Here is a 24,229-nt window from a genome sequence, read left to right as displayed (position 1 = left end):
TTCAGAACATTCCATCCCAAAGCAACGGAATACACATTCTTCTCTAGTGCCCATGGAACATTCTCCAGAATCGATCACATCCTAGGTCATAAATCAGGTCTCAACCGGTACCAGAAGATTGGGATCATCCCCTGCCTATTTTCAGACCACAATGCTTTGAAACTAGAACTCAATCACAAGAGGAAAGTCGGAATGAACTCAAATACATGGAGGCTAAAGAGCATCCTACTGAAGAATGAATGGGTCAACCAGGAAATTAAAGAAGAATTAAAAAAATTCATGGAAACCAATGAAAATGAAAACACAACTATTCAAAATCTTTGGGATACAGCAAAGGCAGTCCTAAGAGGAAAGTATATAGCAATACAAGCCTTTCTCAAGAAACAAGAAAGGTCTCAAGTACACAACCTAACCCTACACCTAAAGGAGCTGGAGAAAGAACAGCAAATAAAGCCTAAACCCAGCAGGAGAAGAGAAATAATAAAGATCAGAGCAGAAATCAATGAAATAGAAACCAAAAGAACAGTAGAACAGATCAACGAAACTAGAAGATGGTTCTTTGAAAGAATTAACAAGATTGATAAACCCCTGGCCAGACTTATCAAAAAGAAAAGAGAAATGACCCAAATCAACAAAATCATGAATGAAAGAGGAGAAATCACAACCAACACCAAAGAGATACAAACAATTATAAGAACATATTATGAGCAACTCTATGCCAGCAAATTAGATAACCTGGAAGTAATGGATGCATTCCTAGAGATGTATCAACTACCAAAACTGAACCAGGAAGAAATAGAAAACCTGAACAGACCTATAACCACTAAGGAAATAGAAGCAGTCATCAAAAATCTCCCAAAACACAAAACCCCAGGGCCAGATGGCTTCCCAGGGGAATTCTACCAAACATTTAAAGAAGAATTAATACCTATCCTTCTGAAACTGTTCCAAAAAATAGAAATGGAAGGAAAACTTCCAAACTCATTTTATGAGGCCAGCATTACCTTGATCCCAAAACCAGACAAAGACCCCATCAAAAAGGAGAATTACAGACCAATATCCCTGATGAACATGGATGCAAAAATTCTCACCAAAATACTAGCCAATAGGATCCAACAGTACATTAAAAGGATTATTCACCACGACCAAGTGGGATTTATCCCTGGGCTGCAAGGTTGGTTCAACATCCGCAAATCAATCAACGTGATACAATACATTAACAAAAGAAAGAACAAGAATCATATGATCCTCTCAATAGATGCAGAAAAAGCATTTGACAAAGTACAGCATCCTTTCTTGATCAAAACTCTTCAGAGTATAGGGATCGAGGGTACATACCTCAATATCATAAAAGCCATCTATGAAAAACCTACAGCAAATATCATTCTCAATGGGGAAAAACTGAGAGCTTTCCCCCTAAGGTCAGGAACGCGGCAGGGATGTCCACTATCACCACTGCTATTCAACATAGTACTAGAAGTCCTAGCCACAGCAATCAGACAACAAAAAGAAATCAAAGGCATCCAAATTGGCAAAGAAGAAGTCAAACTCTCACTCTTTGCAGATGATATGATACTTTATGTGGAAAATCCAAAAGACTCCACCCCAAAACTGCTAGAACTCATACAGGAATTCAGTAAAGTGGCAGGATATAAAATCAATGCACAGAAGTCAGTGGCATTCCTATACACCAACAACAAGTCAGAAGAAAGAGAAATTAAGGAGTCGATCCCATTTACAATTGCACCCAAAACCATAAGATACCTAGGAATAAATCTAACCAAAGAGGTAAAGGATCTGTACTCAGAAAACTATAAAATACTCATGAAAGAAATTGAGGAAGACACAAAGAAATGGAAAAATGTTCCATGCTCATGGATTGGAAGAACAAATATTGTGAAGATGTCAATCCTACCTAGAGCAGTCTACACATTCAATGCAATCCCCATCAAAATACCATCCACTTTCTTCAAAGAAATGGAACAAATAATCCTAAAATTTGTATGGAACCAGAAAAGACCCCACATAGCCAGAGGAATGTTGAAAAAGAAAAGCAAAGCTGGCGGCATCACAATTCCAGACTTCCAGCTCTACTACAAAGCTGTCATCATCAAGACAGTATGGTACTGGCACAAAAACAGACACATAGATCAATGGAACAGAATAGAGAGCCCAGAAATGGACCCTCAACTATATGGTCAACTAATCTTTGACAAAGCAGGAAAGAATGTCCAATGGAGAAAAGACAGTCTCTTCAACAAATGGTGTTGGGAAAATTGGACAGCCACATGCAGAAGAATGAAACTGGACCATTTCCTTACACCACACACAAAAATAGACTCCAAATGGTTGAAAGACCTCAACGTGAGACAGGAGTCCATCAAAATCCTAAAGGAGAACACAGGCAGCAACCTCTTCGACCTCAGCCGCAGCAACTTCTTCCTAGAAACATCGCCAAAGGCAAGGGAAGCAAGGGCAAAAATGAACTATTGGGACTTCATCAAGATAAAAAGCTTTTGCAAAGCAAAGGAAACAGTCAACAAAACCAAAAGACAACCGACAGAATGGGAGAAGATATTTGCAAATGACATATCCAATAAAGGGCTAGTATCCAAAATCTATAAAGAACTCATCAAACTCAACACCAAAAGAACAAATGATCCAATCAAGAAATGGGCAGAAGACATGAACAGACATTTTTCCAAAGAAGACATCCAAATGGCCAACAGACACATGAAAAAGTATTCAATATCACTCGGCATCAGGGAAATCCAAATCAAAACCTCAATGAGATACCACCTCACACCAGTCAGAATGGCTAAAATTAACAAGTCAGGAAATGACAGATGTTGGCGGGGATGCGGAGAAAGGGGAACTCTCCTACACTGTTGGTGGGAATGCAAGCTGGTGCAGCCACTCTGGAAAACAGTATGGAGGTTCCTCAAAAAGTTGAAAATAGAGCTACCATATGATCCAGCAATTGCACTACTGGGTATTTACCCCAAAGATACAAAAGTAGGGACCCGAAAGGGTACATGCACCCCGATGTTTATAGCAGCAATGTCCACAATAGCCAAACTGTGGAAAGAGCCAAGATGTCCATCAACAGATGAAGGGATAAAGAAGATGTGGTATATATATACAATGGAATATTATGCAGCCATCAAAAGGAATGAGATCTTGCCATTTGCAACGACGTGGATGGAACTGGAGGGTATTATGCTGAGCGAAATAAGTCAAACAGAGAAAGACATGTATCATATGACCTCACTGATCTGAGGAATTCTTAATCTCAGGAAACAAACTGAGGGTTGCTGGAGTGGGGGGTGGGGTGGGAGGGATGGGGTGACTGGGTGATGGACACTGGGGAGGGTATGTGTTCTGGTAAACGCTGTGAATTGTGCAAGACTGTTGAATCTCAGATCTGTACCTCTGAAACAAATAATGCAATAGATGTTAAGAAAGAAAAAAAGAAGAAGAAGAATGTAGCAGGAGGGGAAGAATGAAGGGGGGGAAATCGGAGGGGGAGAAGAACCATGAGAGACAATGGACTCTGAAAAAGAAACTGAGGGTTCTAGAGGGGAGGGGGTTGGGAGGATGGGTTAGGCTGGTGATGGGTATTGAGGAGGGCACGTTCTGCATGGAGCACTGGGTGTTATGCACAAACAATGAATCATGGAACACTATATCTAAAACTAATGATGTAATGTATGGGGATTAACATAACAATAAAAAAATTAAAAAAAAATAGATACATAAATAAATAGTGATTGGTTTAAAAAAAAAAAAAAAAACAAATGTAGTGGTCCGAAGGGATACATGCACCCCGATGTTTATAGCATCAATGTCCACAATAGCCAAACTGTGGAAAGAGCCAAGATGTCCATCAACAGATGAATGGATAAAGAAGATGTGGTATACATATACAATGGAATATTATGCAGCCATCAAAAAACCAAAATCTTGTCATTTACAACGACATGGATGGAACTAGAGGGTATTATGCTAAGCGAAATAAGTCAATCAGAGAAAGACAAGTATCATATGATCTCACTGATATGAAGAATTCTTCATCTCAGGAAACAAACTGAGTGTTGCTGGAGTGGTGGGGGGTGGGAGGGATGGGGTGGCTGGGTGATAGACATTGGGGAGGGTACGTGCTATGGTGAGTGCTGTGAATTGTGTAAGACTGATGAATCACAGACCTGTATCTCTGAAACAAATAATACATTAATGTTAAAAAAAAAAAAAAAAAAAGATAGTAGGAAGGGTAAAATGAAGGGGGGAAATCGGAGGGAGAGATGAACCATGAGAGACTATGGACTCTGAGAAACAAACTGAGGGTTCTAGAGGGGAGGGGGGTGGGGGGATGGGTCAGCCTGGTGATGGGTATTAAAGAGGGCACGTACTGAATGGAGCACTTGGTGTTATACGCAAACAATGAATCATGGAACATTACATCAAGAACTAATGATGTAATATATGGTGACTAACATAACATAATAAAATTAAATTAAAAAAATTAAATGAGAGGTTTTCTGGAAGCATGAAAAATTCATGGAATTAGTGATAATAATTCAGAATAATATGGGGAAAATGTGATCTTCTTGAAGTCACAGAAGATATGGATACATCAAATAAAATAGAAAATTGAGAATTATATGTGTATATGAATGTTTCATGCATCATGAAGTGGTATTGAAAATTAGTAGAGAAAATTTGTTTTATTAATAGTGAAGGAAAATCATTTTGGAATATAAGACAGAGATAATCTCATTCATAGTTGGTACAAAATAAATTCAGAGGCTCTAAAAATTTCATAGAGAAAAATAAAGTACTAGAATTTTTTTAAAAAGTCGAAGAGGGAACAGATTTATTATTCAAACCATGGTGTTCAGAAAATTGATAATTTATTGAAAAATCAAGTTAGAGCCATTCTACGTTAGTATAAAAAGAGTAGTTAAGAGAACAGGCTCTAGGGACTGCCAGAGTTTAAATACCAGCTACATCATTTACTGGTTGTGTGACCATGAGTAAGGAAATCTTAGTTTCCTCACATATAAAACAGGGACAGTAATAGTTATTACCTAATACCTGTTAAAGTAAGTAATAGTTGTAAGGTATTTATGAGGATTAAATAGGAAGTAATTCATATAAAGAATGTAGTATACTGTTTGTCAAGTCTTCACTCAATAAACATTATCAATTATTTCTATAATCAAACACCAAGTTAATCACAGATATATTAATAGGCTAATGTAAAAATAAACCCATAAAAAGTCCATATTTAACTCATCTTAGTTGTGAGAAGGCCTTCATAATCATAAGTACAATATAAGAATTGACAAAGAAGGGCGCCTGGGTGGCTCAGTTGGTTAAGCGACTGCCTTCGGCTCAGGTCATGATCCTGGAGTCCCTGGATCGAGTCCCGCATCGGGCTCCCTGCTCGGCAGGGAGTCTGCTTCTCCCTCTGACCCTCCTCCCTCTCATGCTCTCTGTCTCTCATTCTCTCTCTCTCCAGTAAATAAATAAAAAAATCTTTAAAAAAAAAAAAAAAAAAAAAAGAATTGACAAAGAAAAAACATAGGTTTGACTACATAAGAACTATATTTTTAAAATTTTTTTACATAAGAACTTTAAAATACTATATTTAAAATATAAAAAATTGAACAGCCACAAATAAGACAGTTATTATGTTTAAACTATAAAGAGCTCTTAAAAATCAATTAAAAAATCACCAGTGTCCTAGATAATTCACAGATATTCAAGTAAGTTCTTAAAATATTCTAAATCAATATTTAAAACAATGTCAATAAAAATATGAATGAGCATCGAATTAAGGAAGGATATGGCAATACTCCAGGTGACAAGAATGTGGGAAGATGATCACTGCAGGATACTGCTGGACAGGATTTATATCATGTAATGTTTTGGAAGACAATTTGGCAACACTTAATAAAATTCTCAAAAATGTTTTCACCCTTTTAGTCTTATTCTAGGAATTCATCCTAGCAAAATAATTAGAAAAACAAATAAACATTTTTGTATACTAATTTTATCAAGCATTGTTTATAACAGTTGGCACATCCGTGAGATAGACTATCATGCCACCAAAAAAAATCATGTCTTTCAAGCATATTGAATGGTGGTCCAGTTTCTCACAATAATGGCTAAAACATTAGGCAAATTATAATCAGTAACCGCACTAGTATGTACATTTATCACTACATCTGCATCTGTATGTATACCTATACATAAAAGAGAATACACCAATTTTCTAGCATTTAGGCAGATAACAGAATTACAGGCAAATTTTACTTTTCTTTTATGTCATGTATTTTCAGGTTTTCTACAATAATTAGCAGCACGTGTACAATTTGAAAAAATAAGGCAAATAGTTGAAATATAGATTGCATTCTGTTTGTCTCTATTTTTTGGATAGTAATACATCACATGTGATGTAACGACTTTCATTTATGAGATTTGTTGTATTTAATCAATTTTGCATGAATTTAATTACAAATTTAACCTTTGGAAAATTAATACTAGATTTTCTCTTTAGTTTGTTTGCTAAATTTGGGAGTGAAGAACAAAACTGAGCTTATGAAATTGCTCTTAGGAACAGCTGGAAACATCATTCAGGGTTGTACTCTGTTTAATGTTCAGTGCCCTTTCACAGGGAATGAAGAGAAATACAAGTCTTGGCATATGTTATTTTCTGCATGAAGGCTTACCACAATCCCTGGTGTATTTCAATTGCAGGAGTGGTAGGCTATAGCATTTTATCGTCTCTACCATACAGTTTGGCATTTGATTACATTCAGTTTAGCACTTTATAATATACTGTCTTCATAATTTCTCCCTCTTATGAACTCTCAAAACATTTTATCTTTTTACCCTATTTTAGCACATTTTATTCCCGTTTATTGAGTTTTTATTCATTGAGGAAGTTTTATCTTGTAGTATATATCCTACCTCTTGTAACCAGCCTGTAAACTTCCTGAAGTTGGGAATTGTGCCTTATTCAACTCTATACCTCCTGCACCTAGCCCAGAATGCCTTGCACCTAAAGGTAATATTTTGCTACATAAATGAATAAGTAAATGATGAATAACTATTTAATATATCTTCTAATCATTTCAGATTATATGTTTTCTCTCCCCACAAGATTGGAAGTTTCAGGAGGGCAATGCCTAGGATGTCACATACTGTTTTTTGCACTTAATACTTTCTAATAAACTCAGAGTACTGCCCACTTAATTAAATTATTTAGCCTGTTGTTTTGCAGAGCAAGTTTAGATGGAATTATCTGAACATAGCTTATTAGCACAACTACTGGTTAACCTTAAACTAAGAACAAGGATTTATTGAAAAGCATTGCTTTTGTTTTTAGCCTACTGATTGATGGTAACAAGTGGTGGTTATGTAAAGCCACTTCTAAAGGCATCATTTTAGCTAATGAATATTAAGGGTAGAAATCTCTGCCCTCATAGACTTTGCATTCCAGTAATGGTGTTGGGAAAAGAAATAAGTGAAAATGATGTTAAATGCCGATAAATGCAACATTGAAAAGTAAAAGGAGAACAACCAAAGAAGTGTCACTCTAGAAAAGATTTGAAGGAGGTGAGGGATTGATTATATGGATATCTTGGAATGAGGATTCCAGGTAGAGCTTAGAGCAAGGCATGAGATCTGAGGAGGGAAGGTACTTGGTTGGTTGGTTGGTTGGTTGGTTGTTAGTTGTTGATTTATTCATTGTTTGTTTATTTATTTATAATTGACTTATAGTTGACATGTAATATTGAATTAGTTTCAGGTATACAACATAGTGATTCAACAATTATATACATTAAGAATTGTTCACCACAATAAGGGTATTACAATATTATTGACTATATTCCCTATGCTGTACTTTTCATTCCTTTGACTTATTTATTTTATGACTGGAAGTTTATACCTTTTAATCCTCTTCACCCATTTTATCCATTCCTCTACCCTCTTCTCGTTTGACACCAGTTCTCTATATTTATGAGTCCGTTTCTTTGTTGTCGTTGTTTGTTTGTTCACTTGTTTTTTAGATCCCACATATATGTGAAATCATATGGTATTTGTTTTTCCTCTATCTTGCTTATTTCACTTAGCATGATACCCTGTAGGTCCATCCATGTTGTTGGGAATGGCAAGATTTCATTTCTTTTTATGGCTGAGTAACATTCCATTGTGTATATATTCCACACCTCCTTTATCCATTCATCCACCGATGGACACTTGGTGCATTTAAAGCACAAAGACCAAAGCAATGATCCTTCAGGAGACCTGACCAGAAAGGGCAAAGTTAGTTCCTGACTTTGCAAAGCTGTGGTAAGTTATGAACTGCATGTAAAGTACTTAGCACAATGCCTTGCACATATCAAATAATTGATAAATGCTATTTATCATCATTATGTAAATTATATGAGACAGGCTCTTAGACCATTGCTAGAAGAAAAAAAGCACTACCAACTGGTGATGTCTTCTCAGGGTGAGAACTAAGAAATTGTTCTCTCACTTGTTTGGGTCAAGCCACCTGATTCTAATGCATTATTTCCTTGCATAACGAATTGCCATGTATTCTTATTTCTGGTGGATAGCAACTTATTCATGTTTCTAAATAAGCCTGTTTAAAATGTGGTCCATGGAGCTTCAGAGAATGAGCTGAGGGAGTTTGAATTTGTCCTATCCAAGTGCTTGGAGATACCAGCAGATTTTTCGTGCAAAGTTACAATACTGAGACAAAGGCCCTGATGCTCAGAACCCAGTGTTCTATACTCCCTTGGAGAGGGTTATGGTTGTTCTCATAGACATTGGGTCTTACAGACACCGTCAGTGTGAGCCAAGTTCCTCTAATGGATGTGCTGGAAAGAGCTCAGTGTTACTGAGTCAAGAATGTAATTTGAGCTGTGCCGACAGGAAACAAATTGATCATTTTGGCCCACATTCCTGATTCTGAAACAGCCCTTCCCCAACAGGGAAGACTTTCCAACATGATGCAGTTAAATTCTCAAATGTTCCTGGATGTGGAGTCCTAATTTAGAGTTGCTTTTAAGCCCTTGAGTATAGTTTCAAATAGTGTCTATGCCCTTTAAATGCTCAGTGGAAAATGGGATGAGATTCTAATATGTGCTGTTGCATGCATGATCCTTAGTGATATTTTTTTTTTTCTTTCCAATGTGGGGGCCTCTGATTCTCTTGCATTTTGGCAAAGAGAGAGCACGAAGTATTCCCGGGATCTCTTAGAATAGTCTGTCTGCTGCCAAAGATTGCTGAGATGAATAGTTTAAAGTATAGACTTTGAAAACTTTGTTTCCTAAGCAACAGCAGAAAATAGAGTAAAAATCAATTTCTGAAATCAAAATTAAGTACCATGGTTAAATGTGTTTCTATACCAAAACTGAACTAAATAAAATGGAAAAGAAAAATAGAATTAATCAGGTTTTCTTAAATTCTTTATTGATTCACTTGCATTGCAGCTCAGCCAGAAACAGATACCCAAAATACACTGTTAATACTTGGACTGTTACTAAATGTAAATGGTGTCAGAAATGGACAGGTGTGAAATTTCATTAGAAAAATTGCTGTAGGTGAAAGGAAATAGAAGAACAGAAGTTAGGTAGAGATAGAATAAAAAAAGGAAATAGAAACTTTTTTTTCTAAATTGCCCCAGTTTCTGCTTCTTTTCTTCATGATTTTATATTTCTTTCTTTTTTTATTATTTTGTCTTTTTAATTACCCATTTTTAGGAAAACCAAATATATATATTTTTAAAGATTTTATTTATTTATTTGACAGAGAGAGAGACAGCAAGAGCAGGAACACAAGCAGGGGGAGTGGGAGAGGGAGAAGCAGGCTTCCCGATGAGCAGGGAGCCCGATGTGGGACTGGGATCGACCCAGGACCTGGGATCATGACCTGAGCTGAAGGCAGACGCTTAACGACTGAGCCACCCAGGTGCCCAAGGAAAACCAAATATATTTAAGTTTCACATGCTAAGCATTCTTTCTGTTTGTTTTAACAGCTTTACTGAGGTATAATTGACATCGAATACACTGCACATATTTAAAGTGTTTGATTTGATAGATTTTGACATATATCTACACCTGTAGATCCATCACCACAATCAAGATAATGAACATATCTAGCATCTCCTAAAGTTTCCTTGTATATGTTTGTCAGTCTTCCCTCCTCTTACCCCAATAATCACCAGTCAACAACTGATACACTTTCTGTCACTACAAATTTGTTTACATTTCCTAGAATTTTATGTAAATAGAGTCGTATTGTATGTGGTCTGGCTTATTTCACTGAGCCTGATTATTTTGAGATTCATCCATGCTTTTGTTCATATCAACAGTTCATTCCTTTTTATTTCTGAGTAGTATTGCATTGTATGAATAGAACACAATTTATTTATTGTGTTGATGGACATTTTCTCCCAGCTTTTGGCTCTTCCAAATACAACTGTTATGAAATTTGAGTACAATCTTTGAATGGACATATGCTTTCATGTCTATTGGGTAAATGACCTAGGGGTGGAAGTGCTAGGGCATTGTTTTAATACAGGTTTCACTTTCTAAGAAACTGCCAAACTTGTCCAAAATGATTGCACTATTTTACATTTCCAAAGTGATTGTTCCGTTCTGCATTTACATGTTTTTATCTTACTGGCAAGACATTTTTCTGAGACCAGCTGGTAGTCAGAACATGTCTGTTTCCTCTAGGTGGACAACCATCCCCACCATGAGGATAGCTCACATATGTGCGCCTCTAGTCATCTTCCTCTGGAGCTTCAGCTCTGTAATTCTTACCACTAATTAGCTAATCATCTACTTTATTAGTACTCTTAGGAGACTCTACAGATGGGGCACTAAAGTACCCCAAAGTACTAGTATCAGCCCTTCAGAATCCTCTTTTCCTTGGGAGAGCCCAGGTTCGAACTGCTTCCTGATAGGATCTAGCCCAATTATGAATAAAACCTTTCTGTAAGTCTTCTGAGACAGAATGGAACATTCACAAAGACTTCACCAAGTACTTCCCCAAAGACATCAAAGGATAGGAACACAGAATAAGAAGAGGGGTTTCTGATTCCCAACACAGCTGGCAAGCTCACAGGGGCTATAGCCCCGGTCCCAAGGGAAAAGGACCGGTGCCATATAATAGGCACCCCACCCTGGCCCGACTTGTGGTTAGGAGAGGGGATCCGGAGTCAGACTACAGCTGGATTCAGGTGGTGCCATGGTTAGTTGAGTGACCTCCAACAAGTTACTTAATTTTTCTGAGTCTTCTCATGTATAGGCTGGAGCCATCTCACAGAATTCTTTGATGGTTAAATAAAATAAGTGCTTACGTATCTAAAACTAATGATGTAATGTATGGGGATTAACATAACAATAAAAAAATTTAAAAAAAATTATTTAAAAAAAAATAAGTGCTTACGTGTTTGACTCATATTTTTTAAAAAATGATAAATGTTTTATTTGATAAGCATTTTAACCAAATAAAACATAGTATCCCCAATCCAAGCCTCAGATATCTGTATGTATTGACTGTAATGATTGACTCCAGCATGATGGTAATGATTGACATGTAATGATTGATTCCAGCAATCTTCTGGCCCCTACCTTGTCTTATAATTCATTGACCCTATCACCTTTTTTCTGGTTCTCACCTCTCTTCTAACCTTACTGCCTTTTCCACTCAGCTTAAATCCCATGGACATTCATAATGATCATTTCCATCCCATACAATCTCAACTTGCTTGTCCTTCTTTCATTCTGTTTACTGCTTTCATAGAATGCACAGTTTGGTAAGAAAACTATATATTAAAGAGATAACTGTAAATGTTGAAATGTTCAAGGACTTTGAGTTTTTTCACTATCTCAGCCAGTGACTGTGGTTTTACATACCATTTATATGCCAATATCTTCTTCGAAATACTAGAAGTGTATATTCAGCAAGTCTTGATGTTTCCACGTAGATGTCTAAAAGATAACTCAAACTTAACACATTCAGAGCCCAACTTCTTATTTTTCGCAAGAAACCTGTTCTATCCACAACCTTCATTTCATCCAGTGGTAAGTTCAGCCTTGTAGTTGCTCGTGTTGGCAGGTTTGGGGTCATCCTTGCCTCTTCTCTTTCCCTCACACACCTTATTCACTATCTTCAAAATATGTCCACAATCTGAAAAATGTTTTTGTTTCCATGTGCATTACTTTTGTCCAAGCTACCATTATTTTTTTTAATTTTTTAAAAAATATTTTATTTATTTATTTGAGAGAGAGAATGAGAGAGAGAGAGCACATGAGAGGGGGGAGGGCCAGAGGGAGAAGCAGACTCCCTGCTGAGCAGGGAGCCCAATGCAGGACTCAATCCCGGAACTCCAGGATCATGACCTGAGCCGAAGGCAGCCATCCAACCAACTGAGCCACCCAGGCACCCAAGCTACCATTATTTTTAAACTTGATAATTGCAATAGTTTAACTGTTACCTCTGCTTCCAGCTTTGACTCCTTACAGTTAAGTTTTCCATGACAGCAGCAAGAGTGATCTTATTAATATGTTAGTCATATCATATTGCTCCCCTGAGGTTGCTTCCCACCTTATTATCACAAAAGCCGAAATGCCCATGATAACTTATAAAACATAGAGAATCTACGTCCCCACTCCCCCTTCACTCCCCTCTCTATCCCTCAGACTTGATTTTGTACCATCTTTCTCCTCACTGTGCCTCAGCCACACTGACCTTACTGTCATCAAACAAGCCGGCATAGTCCCTTCTTAAGGCCTTCTTTCACTGGATATCCTTCTGACTTACTTTCATTTCATTAGGATCTTTGCTCAAAAGTTAATCTTTCAATGAAGTTTAACTTTAGTCAACCTATCACCAAATTTAACCACTTTGACAAGTTTTTATTCCATTTACCTATTTAATTTTTTCTTTGGCATGTATCAATATCTAATAGACAATATATGATGCTATTTATATTTCTTATTATCTCTTCCCTACACTAAAAAGGGATCTCCACAAGATAGGTTGGTCTGTTTAGTTCACTGTCATATCCCCATTGCTTAGAAACATGGCAGGCACATAATAACACTCAAGTAAGTATTAAATAAAGTAATGAATGGATGAGAGATTTTTTTCATAACATTTCTTACTGGACATACATATTCCTGTCTTTTCTGGGGCCATCACAACTTGAACTGTCTAAAAGTTAACAGCATTACCCATTTCATTTTTATATGGATATGGAAATCTCCAAGATGCAGGTTAAACCCCCTGGAACACAATGAAGTAGAAAACATCAAAATAATTTGCAACAGCACTACCTATTTTTAAAAAATCCTCTGCTTTAGAGGAATTACAAAGAAAACTTAGAGCTCTCACATGGAAACTACTGACCAAGAGGAAGAATTGGCAGATCTAACAAATGATAGAATTAAATGTCTAAGAAATTTAACAGTGAAAATTTCAGACAAAGACTGTAAAATAAGAATACTTAAAATTAATAATGAGGCAAGGAGGAAAGAGAAAGTAAAATGAAGGAAGAGGACACTGTAAAGCAAATTCTTCCTTTGTCTTAGAGATAGCTCCAATCCCCTCCAGGCTCAAATCTTCAGCTGCTTTTGACTCCATGTTCTTAACTTATAAAGCATCTGTTACATTTTACAGATTCTGTCTCCTCAGTTAGTCCTTCTTTCATTCATGCATTTAGTAAATCCTTTTAGAGACTTTATTATGCACCAGGCACTTTGTTCAGCAGAACACTTTGTTTCAGCAATGGGGAAAAGACAGTCACGGTCCCTGCTTTTGTGGAATGTCCCACAAGGAAAGCAAGGGAAATACATATCCTAAATAGACAATTGTCATTGTGATAAATATTTTGAAAATTAATGTATTGTGCTAAGGAAGTGAGTCGGGATCCAAATCTAAGCTAGGATACCAAGATAAAATGTTTCTTCTATTTCTCCTTGCCTTTTTTTCCTACCACTCTCTGCCTAATTAAGACCCTGAATATATCTACTGCCTTCATCGTTCTCCCTGATCTCCAACTCTGAACATGTTTGTCATGATTAAACATTTATTGGCATTTGTCTAATTACAGTCTGGCTATTGCCTTTTCTTCCTTACTTTCTACTCTTTCTCAAACATGTCTCATGCTTTCCAGCCTTTTTACTTTTCCTTATACTGTTTCTCCTGGCAAATAAATGTCTTTTTTTTCTTTTGATCTGTTTTCTAAGGCCCAACTCAAATCTTCTTTCTTATGGAAAGCCTGTCTTCCCTACTGCAGCTCATGGGTTAGTGAATGTTACCTGAACGCATGGTACTTGCTCCTTCTCCATTCCTTTGATTTTCACTTCATCATAAGCCAGTGCATGATATTTCTTGTACTGTTATACTATGTCTTAAAGTTAGGAACATTGAAGACGGGTAAGCTTTGAAAATCAAGAAGTGAGGGGAAAAGCAGGATTCAAAGCCTAATTCTTTTAGGAAAATGACCTTGAATAAGTTGCTTAATTTCTGAGAAATACAGTTTCTGAATTTGTAAAAGGAAGGTAATAGTATTTGACTCAGAGTTATCTTGAGGTGATTCAAGGAGATGAGAATATTTCCTAAGGTGTGGTACACTTCAGATGGTACCTGGCAAACGTTTTTTAAAAAATTTATACTTTAGTATATGAATATAGTAAAAACGTATGAGATTAGGTAAATACTGAGATAAAGAATGTTAAGTACCTTAGTGAGCAAAAGAGTATATGTATTTTAAAGACAAAATATTTTAGTTTCATATAAAAACGTTTAAGGTAAAGTAGCTGACATAGAGAGGCACCTAGCAAGTCAGTCTCCTTCCCTTTTCTCTATTCAGCTATAAAGGATACAACACAGTGATGCTATTACATTTAAAAAAATTTTTTTTTACCTATATATACTCTTTAAGCTGGAGAGAGGCTGCAATTAATATCAGGATTATTTCCAGTAACGCTATCTGCAGTTGACATTTGCACTGAGGATTTCAGCAGCTGCTGTTTCTGTTTTATGTAGGTGGCCGGATGGGAAAGGAATAGTTTGTATGTTTTCATTAATAAGTCTCATTTTTAAGGCAATGAAAGAGGGAGTTTATTTTATTTATTTATTTATTTATTTATGAATGTCGTTCTATTTATTAAATTTTGTAAAAGATCACATGTGTCTATCTAAGGAGGGGGAAGAATTACAAAGTGAAAAAAAAATTGATAGCTTGTAGGCCATGAGTCAAGAAGTCTCATTGATTTACCTTTGAAATGTGTTTCAAAGCACTTTGAGCCCTTCTTACAGTGACTTTGATTTATCTCTTATAGTATGAAGATGAATGTGAGGTTAAAATACAAATAGAAGGTAATAATAAATGCTTAATGTATGTCTCTACAATGCCTTTCTGTTTTCTCTTGGGGGTATGAAGCAGCTTAATTCAAGTGATAAGTTCACTCATTTGTTCATTCATTCAGCAAATAACTATTAAATTATCTAATACATTTATTGAGTGCCTACCATATGCAAAGGACTATGCAGATCCTTGAGGATGCAGAAAGAAATAAGGCATGGGAATTTTTTTTTAAATTGCTCTTAGTCATTTAGGGGAAACCATTTATTTATTTTTTTTTTTTTTAAAGATTTTATTTATTTATTTATTTGATGGAGAGAGAGACAGCGAGAGAGGGAACACAAGCAGGGGGAGTGGTAGAGGGAGAAGCAGGCTTTCTGCCGAGCAGGGAGCCCAATGCGGGGCTCGATCCCAGGACCCTGGGATCATGACCTGAGCCGAAGGCAGCCGCTTAACCACTGAGCCACCCAGGTGCCCCTAGGGGAAACCATTTAAATTTAAAGTAGTCACAAAAGCTAAACTTGGGATATGTACAAATTGCAATAGGGAATATTAGTTTTAGCATAGGAGTACAAACTGGCTCTGTCTAGAGGGATCAGGAAAAGTTTCATAGAGAATTATTGAACCAAATCCCAGAATACATGTAAGGATTTGTCACGTGTAGAATGGCAGGCGGCAAGGTGGAAAGGAAGGACTGCAAGGGGAGGAAACCGCATATACAAAGATGCAAGTACATGGAGTGTGTCAGGGAAATGGAAAATACTTTTGTGACGACCCAAAAGATGATATGGCAAGACTACAACTTCATCAAAATGGCCATTGGACTTGAAAGGCCATTGACTTACAGACCAATTTTTGGGTCATAATGTCATGGAGTAATAGATTATTTGGTCTTAAGGGGAATTTAGAGATTGGTTATATAGTACAATACCCAGAGGTAAGATGACTGGTAAAACTAAAATTAAAACTAAGAGTATTGACTCCCAAATTAGCACTTTCCTTCCATGGATGGAAATAATTCTCTTGTGAAGATAGGTACAATACTGGACTATGTAATAAATTATAGTTGATAGGAAAGTTCCCGTTCCAAAGGGCTCAGGTTAGATGAGTGGTGTTTAAATGCCTGTATTTGTGGCATGCTTTGGCAAGACATGCAAATTTGGAGATTGAACTGAATTATCTGTTACCAAATTATTCAACTACTCATGCTTTAACATTGTATAGCTGTTTCAGGAGAACTCTTTGGTCTTGCATATTGCATTGTTTTTTGTTCTCACAGGTCATAATTCTTGTGTGTTCCATTAGATAGCCATTTTTTCTTAGCTGATGGTTTGATGTTCTTCTACTCTGCTTCTCACATATATTCACTCAGCAATTCATTCCTTTTGATAGTTATTGCCATATCAATCAATATCCTCAATTGTAGTAAAATTTAATTGTAAGCGTGTGGGCAAATCATAACATGTGGATTCAAAACTACTCTATAATTTCAGGATTCATTTAAGGTTATTTTTGTGTGTGTGTGTGAGAGAGATCTGTAAAATGGAGAGACTCTCAAAAGACTAAAAAAACAAAACAAAACAAAACAAAAAAACCTGTTTAGAAAGCTTAAGAAAATATTTATTTGGCCCAGAATAGAGATGTTTGTGAAACTGAAAGTCTTTAAATCTATGAAAGATTTTACAAGGGTTTGGAAACTGATTTGTTTTCCTGATTAATGAAATTAAAAAAAAAAAAAAAAAGGAAAGGACTTAGAAAGAAGGTAGACTTCCTAGCAGTGAAGATGGTTAAATACAAAGATAAAGATTGTTTTAAAAAGCACTCTCTGCTTTTTCATTATAGTAAGCACAAGTCTTCTTTCTAATGTGTTTTTTTGTATTACTTGAAGATTAGAGGATGAATAAAAATAGAAACATGTTTATTGTACACATTGTGTGCCCCAGGCGCTGCTCTAAGTAATTTACATGTATTATTTCATTTGACCCTTATTATCAACACGAAGGTATAGTTTCCATTATTACCCCATTTTATGCACTAAATGTTACTTGTCCAAGGTCACAAAAGTGGTGATGGTGGTGGTTTATCTCACTGTTAACTCTAGGTAATTAATTATTATATGATAGTGACTTTTGAATAGCATTTTAATTAAATGACTTCCTGGAATCTCTTGCCTGAAACATTTTGCAATACATCTTATACACACAATTGTTAGACATGCTTATTAAATACTAAAAGCTCATGGGCAGCCCAGTTAAATTCTTCAGTTTTGGGGTTAATCTAGAGGCATGGCAGTTTGACTTGTTTGAGTTTGTATAAAATGATGGCCAGAGCAGTGATTTCTTTGGGCTGACCATGGCATCCCAGGGGTATGTGGGACTCAGTATGAGCCTTTGGGGTAAGAGTGCGGGGGTTTTGATGCCCATGCTGGGCAAGACAGTTGTCCTTACGATCACCAAAGGAAGAGAAATGAAACTAAGACCCTTGCTTAAAACTGAAAACTGAAGTTTGTCATTTAATGATAGAGCTTCTAAAAAACTTTGTTCATTAGCTCAGAAAAGCAATAAGGAAGTGTTTTCATTATGAGTAGAAAAAGGGGGGAAAAGTAAGCTTAACCCTTTTGTGTGGGGAGAATAACATGAAGCCACATATTTAACATGGAAGTGCTTCTGGAATAGTGAAACCTCTGGGCAACTAGCAGAAGGATATGCAAATTATTCTGTAGCAAGAGTCACATTACTAAAGGTCCCTGGGACTCTCACTGGAAGTACAGCCTTACCAAAGAAGATTTTAGAATAAAAATGTACAGTTACATACAGAAACTATCCACCATGAGTGGAATCAGCAGGGTTAGATTTCCAAGAAAACTGGGTAATAAGAGTAACAGATAAAGACCTCAAATTAAATGTTTTAACTTAAAAACATGACAAAGGAAGGAATAAAAATCATAAACAGAATACCCTTATAAAAGACTGGGTGGGTTTAAAGAAGAAATATATAGAAACTCTAGAAATTAAATATATATATATAGCATATATATAAAATTCATTAAACATAAGCACTCTGTAGATAGGTAAAACAATAGATTAAAACCTAAGAAAAAACAGTAATTAGAGCTAAGGCTATAACCCTGAAAAGAGCACAAAGAAAAGAAGAAGAAGAAGAAGGGTAAGAGATATATGAAGCAATAGGTTGGGTCAAATAAAATGGGCCAGGAAAAATACTAACAGGATTTTTGAAGGAGAGAATAGAGAGATTGAGGGAGGATACTTGAAAAAACTGAGAATTTTTTTAAAAAAATAATGAGATTAAAGAACCATTATGAGTTCCAAGTGGAATTTAAAAAAAACAAAAACACTGTATTGAAACTGTAGTTTGACAAAGACAAAGAACACAAAACCTTCAAACAAACCATAAAAAAAGAGATATTGTTCTTACAATTGAACAATTTGATTGACAGCAACAGCTTCCGTAAAAATAGATGCCAGAAGACAGCATGAAATAATATCTTCAAAATGCTGAGGGAAAAATCACTGTCAATCTAGACATCTCCACTTACCAATGCTATCGTTCAAACTCGAAGCTGAATGTAGGCCATTCAGGAAAAACATAAAAAGGCTGAGCATGTTTAACCATCTCAGATTTTTACGGAAATAACTATTACACACATCAGTAAGAAGGAAGTTTAGGAGGGTTCAGATGCTAAAAGTAATGATGAGAAAATAAACTGATAGAATGTGAGAGTTATTTTGAGTAACCTTTAATTGTAGAAAAATAAATAATGATGCTGATAATGACCAATTTGTTCAGGAATGGCACTACTAACAAGAGAGAACCAAAATATTATAAAATAATAACATGGAATATTGGGTGTGGTATTAAAATGATCAATTGTACAACTTTATAAAAATTAATTTGAAGTTAGATCAAGTGAAAAGGATGAATAGCCCCTCAGATATCAATATTTATTATAAGGCATATTAACCAAGATAATGTGGTATTGGTCCAGGTAAATAAAAACAGAACAAAACCAAAAAGAGCCCAGAAACAATTATATGCACATTCATATGATCTAGGCCTATTACTTAGGAGCATCATGACTCAGTAAGGAAAAAGAATAGCATTCTTATATACCAGCAAAATACATACATACATACATACATACATACATACAACTGGCCATACATATGGGGAAAGTAAGTTCCTATCTCACGCTATAAATTTAAAAAAAAAAAAATGAAGACTTGCTTGTGAAAAGAAAAAAATTGTTCAGAAGAAAATATAAGATAATGTACTTATGTACTTGGAATAGGAAAAAAAATTCCTTGAGATACAAAAATGTACACACATAAAAGAAAATATTGATAAATTTCAGTATATTTAAATTTTTATGAGGACTCCTATGTGTATGATAAAATATAAATGAAGTTTAAAAACAGTCACAGGTTGGGAGGAGATATTTTCAGTGCCTATAATAAACAAGGAATCGGTGTCCAGAATACATAAAGTAATTTTACAAATGCATGAGATAAATATAATTTAATTTAAAAATGGGCAAAGGCTATGAATAGAAGAAAGTTCAAATTGACAATAAACATATAAGATGCTAAGTCTCCCTAGTAATAAAGACAACGTATATCCAAACTCTCAGAAGCTAACATTATGCGTTATGTTCGAGAAAAATTAGTAAGTCTGATTATACCATGTCATCTAGAATTTAGGACTTGTATAAACTACTAATTATATAAAATAGTGAGAAATTTTTAATGAAAGTTCAAGATGGACATACCCTATGACCTGTCAGTTATATTTTGAAGTACCTACTCTAGATAAAGTTGTATTTACTTAGAGGTACAAGAATGTTGAGTGAACATTATTTTGAGATGAATTTCATGTAGGGTGGAGTGAAGTGGAAAGGTTTTGTTTATATGATAAAGGGTTTATTTCTTTAAAATGAATCTGAATCAAATATGGTAGAATGTTATCATTTATTAAATCTGGGTGATAGGCACATAGATGAGTGTCATATTTACTCTCTTACGTCTCTGTCTCTAGATGCTTAAATATATCATGATTAAACATTTAAAAGAAAGGGTGTGTGAGATATTGAAATACTGAAGAATTAGTTTTGATGATTTTGAAAACAAAACAAAACAAAAAGAGGTAGGTTTAGCCCATCATAATTAGAGTCAATGGGTTTATTATTTGTAGTGATTCCAATATTTTTTCCACACTTATCTGTGACTGGTTATCTCTTTGGGGCAGAAATATATCTATCTGCAACTGGATCAGTTTGCACACATTCATTTTGATATACATACAAAGTTATAGTGACCATTTTTCTTAGTGTTCATACAAATAAAACACGCAGAGAGATTTAGCTATTCCTTTGCCTTTTTATATACATTGGCACTAATTATTGTGCTTTTTCCAGCTAACATTTATTACTGTGCTTATATCCCATGGAAACCAAGAAACAGTTATTTTTTTCCTGAGTTCCCACATTACCTTTCACACATCTTTTAGAAAGCCATCCTGCCCTGAAGTTTCTTTATACATCTGTGCTCCCAACTCTATAGGACTCCTTGAAAGGAGGGATTGTATCTTGTTCATTTTGGGGTCCCTAGTAAATAATCAATACACTTTTATAAAAAGATATTGCTTACCTTTTGAATCATACCTGTAATAACACTGATATGTTCTCATTGTGGAAGACTCAAATATTACACAACCATATAAAACGAAATGTAAATGTTTCTATTTTCCTTTTCCCATGCCCTCTACAGAGTTAACTGATATCAACATCTTGGTATTCCTGTGAATTAAATTAAATTTTATGTTTATATTCCTTCAGTCATAAATTCTATGTAGTGTATTTCTGACACCTGCTTTTTAATAACAGGCTAATATCAGATGTTAATCAAAGGGCTATAAATATGAATATCAGGTATACAAGCAACTCAAACAAATATTTGAATGTTTATTGGTTCTGTACATTAACTTGTTTATGTCTCAAACATGTATTTTCTCTGGTGTATATTAAACACCTAACCTCGATAGCTTTTCAAGCTACCAGACACTAGTTTCCAGGGTTTAATGTTTACTCTGTTTTTATAATTATCTGTGATGTATTTCGGTGATTATTAAAAAGAAATCATTCATGTGTTAGGCAGAAAATGTAGTTGTGTAATACTTAATGGCTTGATTTAAACATTGCATTTACCTTGAGAATTCAGAGGAGGCTCACAGTGTGTGTGTTGAGGCATGAACCCAAAGCTGCTTAAAAGGATTAATGTTGCATCTCATACTCAGCTGCACCGGTAGGCTTCTGTCATATGAGAGGTATTAAAAATGAAATTATAAAGGAAAAGTTCTGTCCGGGTACCGATGATAGACAGATGGAAAGCATCTGACAAACTTGTGTCCCTTCCACAGCAGAGCCACAAAAGTTACTTATCTCAATCAGCACAGCAATGGTTAGAGACTCTTAGGAGTTACTGTGGGTGGCGGCCACGCTCTTGGTAGCAGGCACGTCTGCCCAGGAGTCCAGGGAAGATGCTTATACAGCTCTGGCAATGACTTCATTCCCTTGATAAGACAGCGAGGTTTCAAAAAACTTTTACAACTAAAAATTTGTGGATATGCTTCTATTGCGTCTTCTAGTCTTTCCAGTTTGAGGCTTCTCCTATTTCACCATAGACACAGTCAACAAATATAGTTTGAATACCTACGTTGTGCTAAGCATTCGCATAACACGGGCCTGGGTCCTGGCTACAAATGACCTACTCCACGCCTATTTCTATCCTTTCTACCTCCGGTTGCCTATTTAAAGTACAGAGGTTATTCTTGTGATTTTTAAAGTTAAATCTTAGCTGGTAGGCCCCAATTTATTTTAAGAACTCCATCCTGTAAAAGTTAATAAAGCCGCAGGGTCAGGTGTGTGAAGAAGGGCATTAAAGGTTCAATTTAAAAGCAAAACCAACCAACAATATGATCAAACATCAAAGATCTCTCCAAGCCCCAGTTTCAGTGACTTAGGAAATCTTATCTTATGAAGAAAGTGCAAACATTATTTTCTGATCTGGCATTCCCATCAGAGTAAATTAACATTCTTTGATTCCATGATATCAGTGGTTTGAAAGCTCAACATTTTTTTTTCTCACCTCTTTATTGACTAATTCCATCTTAAAATATTAAAAACAGATATTTCTACTCATTAATTTAGGAAGAATTGCTCCCCCCTCCACTTTCGATCTCCTTTATTCTGTTCACTGAAGAGTCTTTCAACTAAACCGTGGTTTGGACAAACTCATATGAAGGAATAATGAATACCTTTAGCATGATGGCAATATTAGGGTAAGCTGCGGTCCTGCTGAGTAGCTCTTTGAAAACTAAAGCAGGAGTTATCATTTATTTATTTGCTGGATTTCTGTGGCAGTTTTCCTCCAAAGAGCACAGGGTGTGATGTGGAGGATTTTGCATAGGGGTTGTCGAAGAGTGACAAAAGGAAATACAAGAAAAGTCACGTTGATAGGAAGTGGGAACACGGAGCAAAAGAAACAGAAAATGGCAAAACCAAATCATAGGTGGCAGTTGCGCACGTTGTGGAAGGTAGAAGGATCTGGGTTGCCCCAAGGGTGCTGCTGTTAGCTTTTCAGAACACGGAGTCATTAGTGCCCCTGGTGAGCACTGCCCATTTCTGTTCAGTACTCACATGAAGACTCATAGTCAGAATCATAGACTCAGAGGGCAGGGAGGGGCCTTAAAAATCATCTGCCTAATTGTCTTACTTTACAGATGAGGCAAATCAAGTTTGGAGAGAACAAGGAGATAAGAAGCAAAGCCCCGGTTAAAACCCAGGTCATTTATCTATTCAACAGACATACATTGATTTCCTTGTGCTAAACACTGTTTTAGGAGTGCCAGGGTGGCTCAGTCAGTTAAGCGTCTGCCTTCAGCTTGGGTCATGATCCCAGGGTCCTGGAACCAAGTCCCGTATCGGGCTCCCTGATCAGTGGAGAGTATGCTTCTCCGTTTCTCTCTCCCTCTGCCTCTCTCCCTGCTTGTGCTCTTGCATGCTCTTGCTCACTCTCTCTCTCAAATAAATAAATAAAATCTTTAAAAAAATAAATAAAAAATAATAAACACTGTTTTAGGCATCAGTGTTACCTTAGTGAGTAACACAGATGTGGGTCTTGACTGCTGTCCTAACCCACACTGCCTTATTCTGCCTCCAGGTGCCTACCAAGACATCTAGTATAGGAATCCCGCCTTATCCATGGTTTTGCTTCCGAGGTGTCAATTACCTGTAGTCAACCACTGTCTGAAAGCAAATAATCCTCTTCCTGACTTACGGTGGGAAGGTCAGCTGTAGCCTCACGCTATGTCACAATGTCTGTGTCACTTCCCTCACTTCATGTAGGCATCATATCATCTCACATTACCACAAGAAGAAGGGTGAGGACAATACAATCAGTTATATTTGAGAGATGATACTCGCATAGCTTTTATTACAATATATTTTTATAACTGTTCTATTTTATTATTAGTTATTGTTAATCTCTTATTGTGACTAATTTACAAATTAAACATTATCATAAGTATGTATGCATAGGAAAAAAATATAGTATATGTAGGGTTTGGCACTATCTGTGGTTTCAGGCATCCACTGGGGATCTTGGAATGTGTCCCCCACAGATAAGGGGGAGGACCATTTTATATTGTATAAAAGAGCTTCTGGCTGACTGAAGACCCAACTTTCTTTGAGAGTAAACCTCAAGTGACTTATTTGAAAGAAAGGAGTTCTTTTCCAGTGTCTCTAAGCGTGTTGACGTT

The 24,229-nt window shown here is 36.1% G+C and overlaps 1 protein-coding gene across 13 annotated transcripts in view; it reads left to right on the top strand.

Annotated features, from left to right (window-relative positions):
* The window catches only part of DLG2 (discs large MAGUK scaffold protein 2), a 1,693,368-nt gene that overhangs the window by 732,397 nt on the left and 936,742 nt on the right, over positions 1–24,229 (top strand). The gene's annotated exons all lie outside the window — the stretch shown is intronic.

Source organism: Phoca vitulina, unplaced genomic scaffold (assembly GCF_004348235.1).
Source record: "Phoca vitulina isolate PV1807 unplaced genomic scaffold, GSC_HSeal_1.0 scaffold74, whole genome shotgun sequence".
Taxonomy (NCBI): Eukaryota; Metazoa; Chordata; class Mammalia; order Carnivora; family Phocidae; genus Phoca; species Phoca vitulina.
This window is presented reverse-complemented; position numbering and strand designations above follow the sequence as displayed.